The sequence below is a fragment of the Gymnodraco acuticeps genome, unplaced genomic scaffold (genome assembly GCF_902827175.1).
Source record: "Gymnodraco acuticeps unplaced genomic scaffold, fGymAcu1.1, whole genome shotgun sequence".
NCBI classification, from domain to species: Eukaryota; Metazoa; Chordata; class Actinopteri; order Perciformes; family Bathydraconidae; genus Gymnodraco; species Gymnodraco acuticeps.
This window is the reverse complement of record NW_022991375.1, coordinates 3,373,943-3,382,585: the sequence shown is the minus strand read 5'-3', so window position 1 is coordinate 3,382,585 and position 8,643 is coordinate 3,373,943. Positions and strand designations below refer to the sequence as shown.

At 38.0% G+C, this 8,643-nt stretch overlaps 1 protein-coding gene across 1 annotated transcript in view; it reads left to right on the top strand.

Annotated features, from left to right (window-relative positions):
- si:ch211-193k19.2 (uncharacterized protein LOC100034574 homolog) overlaps positions 1–8,643 on the top strand; it is a 1,126,861-nt gene that overhangs the window by 1,016,919 nt on the left and 101,299 nt on the right. The gene's annotated exons all lie outside the window — the stretch shown is intronic.

The window sequence follows — 8,643 nt, the reverse complement described above, 5'->3', positions numbered from 1 at the left end:
AAGTCTGTACAAAGGGAAGCCCTTCCCTCTCCTTGGATCAAACCGCATTTCCTTGACAACACACTGCTTTAGTCTAAGAGTTAGCTCATCCTACAGAAGTCATAATTAATACCACATCATAGGCAGCTGCTATACAGATGTTACTGTGAGGGAAAGCATAATGTGTTATCTGAAACAGTTCCCTCAGTAAGTGACTTCAAATAGATATCTAATCTGAAATAATACCTGTGTTGAGTGGCCACTTTGTGGTCTGACACCATTTAACAGTGCATGTAATCTGAGTGGTGACGTGTGTATTTAGCAAGCCTCAGCATATCTAAGCATGATGTTTGTGACTCTAGATCCATTTGTTTCATTTACTTAACATGTGCCACAGTGCAGTGGAAATGTCCACACCTGCAAGTGGCTGACTGTTACACTGTGGATCTGCCAATAAGTGCTGGTATTGGAAATGAGTGTGTGAAAGGTCCTTGTCAAGATACAATAGCGGCTCTGTGGGCTTGTAATGTGAGGCCCAGGATAGGAACACATCGGACAATAGGCACATTTGAGGGGAAAAATATAACCACCATGCAAATGTCCCAGTCATTCACTAAGCAAAATGCAGACCATTGTAATCTATTGATGGGAAATGTCAGATCAAATAGTCTACATATCTGGCCATTTATAAAAACACTTAATTGTGACCTCTGTGTGAATGGGTTTGTGCGTCCGACCCTGCGGCTCCTGGCAGCAATCATTGTGAAACAAAGATAGCATTTGCAGGCCATCCAACTGTGATAGAATTAGCTCAGCATATGTGGGTTGCAGTGTCCCAATACTTGATAAACCAGTGGACTTTCACCTGGCAGATTGCATGGTTTTTAGGATCCACTGGCTGCGTATTACAGTAAATAAGATCATAACTCAGCATGGACTGTGACTGTAATCACGTCTTTATGCAATTGATACTCTACAGCTCCTGTACTTTTGTTTAGTCTGGCTTGAAACTATGTTTTCATTGTATTCTAATTTATTCCCTCTTTATATTCCATTTTAATACTACTTTATTGGTTTTTTTGTGATTGCATGCCCTTATCAATTGTAACTTCTTATTGGTTTAGTCTTATTATGCCCTCTTCTTTTCATCCCGTAAAACACATTGTTGACATAATCTATTTTTAAAAGTGCAATACACTTCCTATTAATTTAGTGTAATTGTGTCCTCTTATTTTCATCCCATTAAGCAATTTGTTTAAAAAAATGCTATACAAATTAGTTCTAGGTATCATGGACAGTGAGTTCTGGGAGTTAGGTGTTGTGTAAAGTGAAATAAATCATTAGATGGTGTCCTGTGAGGACACAGGATGCAAGGCCTGTCATAACAGAAAAACGTAAGCATCTATTGTATAACTTTTTTATTTGAGGAACAAAAGAGCAAATTGGATACTGTTTTCTTTACTTGTTTCCTTTTTCTTATTTTCTTTCTGCCTCGTCCTCGAATACAGTAAAGACATAGCCAGTAATAGCTTAACTAAAGCTGTCTCCTGCCCTTTGTATCGGCTCTCTGCCAGTCAGGGGTCACCCAGGTGAAGTGTGTTTGATCTCCAAGTTTGTGACCACAATGTTCCCTGCAAACAGAACAGATAATACACGACAGAGTATCAGCACTGGGTCAAAGCTCACCCATTTTAATGACTACTGCTAAATCCTGTGCAGCCCAAAATGTTACCTTAAATTAAACAACATGTTGGGCTGTGTCCTAACAACTTGTTCCTCAACTTTTTTTCAAAACCCACACCCATCCCAGAGTCTTTGTGTGGCCCTCCTGTAAGGCAGTTTCAACAAGTCATGACAACCCAAGTGATGCAACAGGCTTGTAACAGGAGACTGTGATTCAGACGCACATGACTTGATATGTGTCTGTAGGTCACGTAGTAAATGGTCTGTTGGCTGATGTAAATGGGTGACTAATGCAGAAAGGTTCCAGCCTGTATTGTGTTTTAGTGAAAACAATGACAACATTTAAGTTGTGGCTCTGACAGTGACCCCCTGTTGTAAATCTTTCCAACTTTTGGAAAAGTTGAAAATGTACTTTCCAGTAACCTGGGGTGTGCGGATAAATCACTATACAGTGTGTGTGTGTGTGTGTGTGTGTGTGTGTGTGTGTGTGTGTGTGTGTGTGTGTGTGTGTGTGTGTGTGTGTGTGTGTGTGTGTGTGTGTGTGTTGCTGAAGTTCTTGTTAGCTACCACTCTTAATAATACAGCACCATAAATTTGCACTTTAAATGTTTAGTCTTATTTGTTTAACATTCTCCAGCCTCACATGTAATGAACCGAGTGTTTGAAGGATTTAGGTGGATCTATAAGCAGAAATTGAAATATGGGATCAGATCACCATCCATAGTGTATGACTTTTGCACATCCATGATTTAACAGTCCCCAGGAAGAGTGCTGGGCTTTAAGGACCATTTTTGTAATGAACAAATGGGAGGATTAGTCAGTAGGTTGCAATCTACAACCTCAACACTAAAGACGATGTTTGAGGAACAGATAAGGGATGGTGGTGTTGTGAATGAGCAACCACAAGTGGAAATAAGACTATTAAGGGCTGTCAAGAAATGTCACCATTTAATCTAATTGATATAGAAGGCTTTAAAGGGGATTTTTGCACGACTGTGTGTGTGAAGGATGTTTTGACTGGCCGCGTGTCCTCAAAGTTACGGATTCATTCACGGCAAAGGGAAACTTAGAGTTGATTAACTTAGTGCATGCTAAACCATACTGCTCTGCCAAAAGGAGAAAATACTGTAGTGTATTTTCAATGATTCACAATTTGTTTTGGTAGAAAAGTTGGAGCACTGTGATATTGCATGACCTACTTTAATGTCTGAGTTGTTGTTAATAGTTAGTGAGGAGTTAATTTGTGACCCAGATAGGCTTATTATTCCTTATCAACTTTATAGTGAAGATAAACAAATATCACATTCTTCAAAAGCAGATATCTGAATCAGTAATGTTGTAAATCAAAGGTCTCTTAAAACAATTCTTTGTAGTTTTCATCAAAGCTATACAACGTACTAAAGTGAATGACATTGTAAATCATTATTGGCATATTTAAATGGTCCATCAACGTTTTTCTAAACTGAAATGCCCCTCATGATAAGCCTCTTTATTATGATACACCAGTAAAATTGTACTAAAGACATATAAAAGTCAAAATGTATTATTGTAGAGATTATGCTATCATTGATTGATTATTGTGTTGAAAAGTAAATGCAAGCAAACTTGAAAGGTATAGGTCAACTCACCAGTACTTTTCAAAACATGTTCAAAGTAATGACCACAAGGGCTTATTCATTGTGTGTAATGCTGCCTTCAGGGGCTGTTGTAAATACTACTTCTGTAATTAGATGTACAATTCAATGAGGTAGAAAAAACTAAATGTTGGAGGAATTATTAAGATGTTTTACTTAAGAAAAAGTGACAGTAGCACACTATAAAAAAACGCATAAAAGTAATGCATTCTGTAGGCTACTTGAAACATCATAAGTACAAGTTATTTATAGAATGCACAATGGTATTTTCAAATTGAAAATGTCAACAAGTCATGACAACCCAAGTGATGCAACAGGCTTGTAACAGGAGACTGTGATTCAGACGCACATGACTTGATATGTGTCTGTAGGTCACGTAGTAAATGGTCTGTTGGCTGATGTAAATGGATGACTAATGCAGAAAGGTTCCAGCCTGTATTGTGTTTTAGTGAAAACAATGACAACATTCAAGTTGTGGCTCTGACAGTGACCCCCTGTTGTAAATCTTTCCAACTTTTGGAAAAGTTGAACATTTACTTTCCTGTGTGTGTGTGTGTGTGTGTGTGTGTGTGTGTGTGTGTGTGTGTGTGTGTGTGTGTGTGTGTGTGTGTGTGTGTGTGTATGTGTGTGTGTGTGTGTGTGTGTTGCTGAAGTTCTTGTTAGCTACCACTCTTAATAATACAGCGCCATAAATATGCACTTTAAATGTTTAGTCTTATTTTGTTTGAAGGATTTAGGTGGATCTATAAGCAGAAATTGAAATATGGGATTAGATCACCATCCATAGTGTTTGACTTTTGCACATCCATGATTTAACAGTCCCCAGGAAGAGTGCTGGGCTTTAAGGACCATTTTTGTAATGAACAAATGGGAGGATTATTCAGTAGGTTGCAATCTACAACCTCAACACTAAAGACGCTTAATCCTACAAACTGGACCTAAATGTGCGGCATCTTCTCATCTAACTTTCAGCAACCAAAATAATTTTCCACAACAGCCAGCACCCAGGTGTTTTATGAATTGATACCACATGTAATTATTGCACCTGTAGTAAACAGGTCAACAGACAGATAAACAATGTGAATTTGATTTGGCTGTAAAGTCAGTTTACCACCAGAAGTGCGTCAGCTCCTCCTCTGATGTGAGGTTTTTCTCCGCCTGTCTACAGTATATTCAATATTCATTATCTTATTTTTTAAGGTATGGTAACAGCTTTGATAAGACTGTCCTGGTTTATCTTGATGTTGATATGGTTGTTACTGAGTGACTAAGATGGCTGGGTAAATGTAAATGATATATCATCATTAAATCATTGTTTGGTCTGGGAGTGCCTGAGGGCAAAGATTAATCTAACCGGACGTCTACAAAATGTGAGTACACTCTTGGTCTACACCGTTGACAGAATTTCTAAACCCTTTTGACGCAGGTATTCTTGAAAGAATAAGTAAACTATGATTTTAAAAAAAAGTAACTATTGTGCTGTTTAAAAGAAAGCAATTGAAAGTCTCACAACCACAGGGACTGTCAGCTGACCCATTTTCGAAGAAGTGAAACAAACAAGACTGTGAAATTATTGAAGATCGTATCTTACAACCTGATCTAAAAAAGGCAAAGGCACAAGACAAGTAATTCATTAAAGGTTGTTCATTCATGTGTTCACAATGTCTAACTGATTAAGTACAAATTATCTTCAACACAGTGACAATCAGATGTGCATAGTTGCTCTTTAATATTGAACCAATATCCAGCAAATCATTTGGAAACAGGGAAAAAGCATTTAGCTCTGCAGTACAAAAGAGATGGTGTTGTTTGAATGACCCGCATGACTGATTCTGTGTTACATAAGAAAATAAGATCAACACACTTTGAGTTAACCTAATTCTCCCAGAGGCAGAGTCAGTGGTCATAGCTTTTATATCTTTATCTCAAGCACCAATTGTAGGCATAGTAAACATGCCAAGGCAGAGTTAGTGAGGACACACTCAAACAAAGCTGGAGTAACACTGTGTGTGAGTGCCATCTCTAAACTACTACTTTTGGGGCTACGCAGGAATTGCTTAGATGAATATGAGATGGGTTTTTTATTTGGTTACATTGGCAACATTACATTGCCATTAACAGCCTGCTTCCCTTCCATACTGTTTGTTTTATTCCATACTTTTGCATGCATGCAAAAATACCCACTGAACATAAATGATCTCTTTGACATCAGTGTTTGGTAAACTATCATTTATTTACACTTGGCAGGAGCAACACATTCCAGCAGCAGCAGGTCGGCCTGTGCAGAGAGAGTTGGACCGTTCACTAAAGGGGAAGCTGCGCCTAACCAGCCTCTGTTTTGATTCCTGAGGAAAGTATGTGAGGTCAGGACGACACAACATTAGCTCGGGGGTGAAACTGCAAATGACAATTCATAGAAAAATCACTGCAACTCAAACCAATCTAGATTGATAAGAAATCACTACAGGTAAGAGATCAATGTTGTTTTTTTATTTTGGGGTAAATCTTCCCTTGGCCTGTAGAGATTACATTAAAGGCCCCCTATCGAACTCTTTTACAACAATATATTATAGGTCTCAGATATACAAAACATGTCTCTGAACTGTTTGGCTCGAAATACCAAACATATCTTACATTGTAGCATCCCATTAACCCCTCTGTATCAGCCCTGTTTCAAAAGTGCTGATTACTGTATGTGGATGTGTTGGTTTAAAAAAACACAATGGTGCTCTAGGAGGACATTCAGGTGATAAGGTGGACGGGTGTTACCTTAGTAAGTTGTTAAGTGGCTAATGGTTTCCCAACAAAGACTGTTGTGCGATCACTATGTTGCCAAATCTGATCAGCTAATTTTCATCAGAACAAAAAGAGAGAGAATCTTTTTTCCTGAAACTTTTCGAGTCTCTTAACACACTGGCGACACATATTTATGAATAAAAGTGGATTTTGCATAATAGGTGACCTTTCAATTATAAGCTTGATTCAGGTCCTCTAAAGTTGTTTGGAAGTATAGGATCCCAACAGAGAAGCGCTAATCCGGGTCATGAGGATCTTCCTGGATGAATTAAAGCGATGGTCTATGACATAAAGGCGGGAAACGTTGAGCCCCTTCTGTTTTGCTGTTACTCGATGTACTGTGTAACAACAGGGTTTGTATATAAACAGCGGATGCAGCTGTTTGGATTATTTGGGTAGCGGGTGAGTGGACAGTGACCCCCTGTTGTAAATCTTTCCAACTTTTGGAAAAGTTGAAAATATACTTTCCAGTAACCTGGGGTGTGCGGATACATCACTATACAGTCAGTGTGTGTGTTGCTGAAGTTCTTGTTAGCTACCACTCTTAATAATACAGCACCATAAATACGCACTTTAAATGTTTAGTCTTATTTGTTTAACATTCTCCAGCCTCACATGTAATGAACCGAGTGTTTGAAGGATTTAGGTGGATCTATAAGCAGAAATTGAAATATGGGATCAGATCACCATCCATAGTGTTTGACTTTTGCACATCCATGATTTAACAGTCCCCAGGAAGAGTGCTGGGCTTTAAGGACCATTTTTGTAATGAACAAATGGGAGGATTAGTCAGTAGGTTGCAATCTACAACCACAACACTAAAGACGATGTTTGAGGAACAGATAAGGGATGGTGGTGTTGTGGATGAGCAACCACAAGTGGAAATAAGACTATTAAGGGCTGTCAAAAAATGTCACCATTTAATCTAATTGATATAGAAGGCTTTAAAGGGGATTTTTGCACGACTGCGTGTGTGAAGGATGTTTTGACTGGCCGCGTGTCCTCAAAGTTACGGATTCATTCACGACAAAGGGAAACTTAGAGTTGATTAACTTAATGCATGCTAAACCATACTGCTCTGCCAAAAGGAGAAAATACTGTAGTGTATTTTCAATGATTCACAATTTGTTTTGGTAGAAAAGTTGGAGCACTGTGATATTGCATGACCTACTTTAATGTCTGAGTTGTTGTTAATAGTTAGTGAGGAGTTAATTTATGACCCAGATAGGCTTATTATTCCTTATCAACTTTATAGTGAAGATAAACAAATATCACATTCTTCAAAAGCAGATATCTGAATCAGTACTGTTGTAAATCAAAGGTCTCGTAAAACAATTCTTTGTAGTTTTCATCAAAGCTATACAACGTACTAAAGTGAATGACATTGTAAATCATTATTGGCATATTTAAATGGTCCATCAACGTTTTTCGAAACTGAAATGCCCCTCATGATAACCCTCTTTATTATGATAAATCAGTAAAATTGTACAAAAGACATATAAAAGTCAAAATGTATTATTGTAGAGATTATGCTATCATTGATTGATTATTGTGAGGTATAGGTCAACCATCACCAAAGTAATGACCACAAGGGCTTATTCATGTGTGTAATGCTGCCTTCAGGGGCTGTTGTAAATACTACTTCTGTAATTAGATGTACAATTCCATGAGGTAGAAAAAACACAGTGTTGGAGGAATTATTAAGATGTTTTACTTTTTTTTTTAAAAAGGGATAGTAGCACACTATAAAAAAAACGCATACAATTAATGCATTCTGTAGGCTACTTAAAACATCATAAGTAAAAGTTATTCATAGAATGCACAGATCAATGGAATTTCCAAATTGAAAATCCGCTATAAAACAGATCCATAGTCCTTGAATGCAGCACAGCCCGCAACTGAATGAACAGGCTGTAATGATGATCCAGTAGTTTCAGGAGGACAGCAGCTGCTGGGGGAGGCGCGATACCGGGGACGAGGAAGACATGCGCGACGTGACTGCCCCCATTGTTTGTTGTAGTGAGCGGATGTTGACGTGGGGCTTGTTTATCTCCTTACGTCCGAGTACCACACCTTTAGGACGCCTCGTTTTACTCAGAACATTACGACACGAGTACAAGCTGTACCATGACATGAGGATTTATGATCTACTGTACCTTTAAGAAAAATCAAGAAAACATACCTGTGGAGGTATGCCTACCTGTGGAGCTACTCCAGTAGGCTAATATTGTTTTACACTAAACATAATGTATTTATTTTTGTAACGCTGGCAAGTAATACAGTGTATGAATTTGCCCATATAGTTAACATATGTGTAAATAACTAATCCGGTCAGGTAATTATACAATTAGCCAGTACCATTTTGTTATACTTTTGTGATGTGTATTTTCCCCGCTTTTTCCCATGTTTTACTACCGTTTATTTTGGCTTCACTAGAATATTATTGTTATTTCCCATGCACTGGTTCAATCTTGATATATATAACTTGTATTTGATGCAGTATAGCCTACTACCAATTCACCCAATGATATAGAAAGTACCTCAAATTGAC